This window comes from Nematolebias whitei, chromosome 16 (genome assembly GCF_014905685.2).
Source record: "Nematolebias whitei isolate Nwh7 chromosome 16, NemWhi1, whole genome shotgun sequence".
NCBI classification, from domain to species: Eukaryota; Metazoa; Chordata; class Actinopteri; order Cyprinodontiformes; family Rivulidae; genus Nematolebias; species Nematolebias whitei.
Window position 1 is genome coordinate 9108149 of NC_056513.1, and position 388 is coordinate 9108536.

General features: G+C 43.6%; 1 protein-coding gene across 1 annotated transcript in view; it reads left to right on the forward strand.

Moving 5' to 3' along the window:
• LOC119422299 (E3 ubiquitin-protein ligase DTX1) overlaps positions 1–388 on the forward strand; it is a 33926-nt gene that overhangs the window by 1539 nt on the left and 31999 nt on the right. The window lies entirely within an intron of this gene.

Genomic DNA, 388 nt, shown 5'->3' on the forward strand with positions numbered 1-388 from the left:
TGGAAGCTAAAAGAAGCCGAACATTGGCTGGAAGCTTAAAAAAAAAAAAGCTGAACATTGGCTGGAAGCTAAAAGAAGCCGAATATTGTCTGGAAGCTTAAAAACAAAAGCTGAACATTGGCTGGAAGCTAAAAGAAGCTGAACATTGGCTGGAAGCTAAAAGAAGCCGAACACTTGGAAGCTAAAAGAAGCTAAGCGCTTGGAAGCTAAAAGAAGCCGAGCGCTTGGAAGCTAAAAGAAGCCAAATGCTTAGAAGCTAAAAGAAGCCGAACGCTTTCTGGAACCTAAAAGAAGCCGAACGCTTTCTGGAACCTAAAAGAAGCCGAACGCTGTCTAGAACTTAAAAGAAGCCGGACGTTGGCTGGAAGCTAAAAGAAGCCGGACGTTG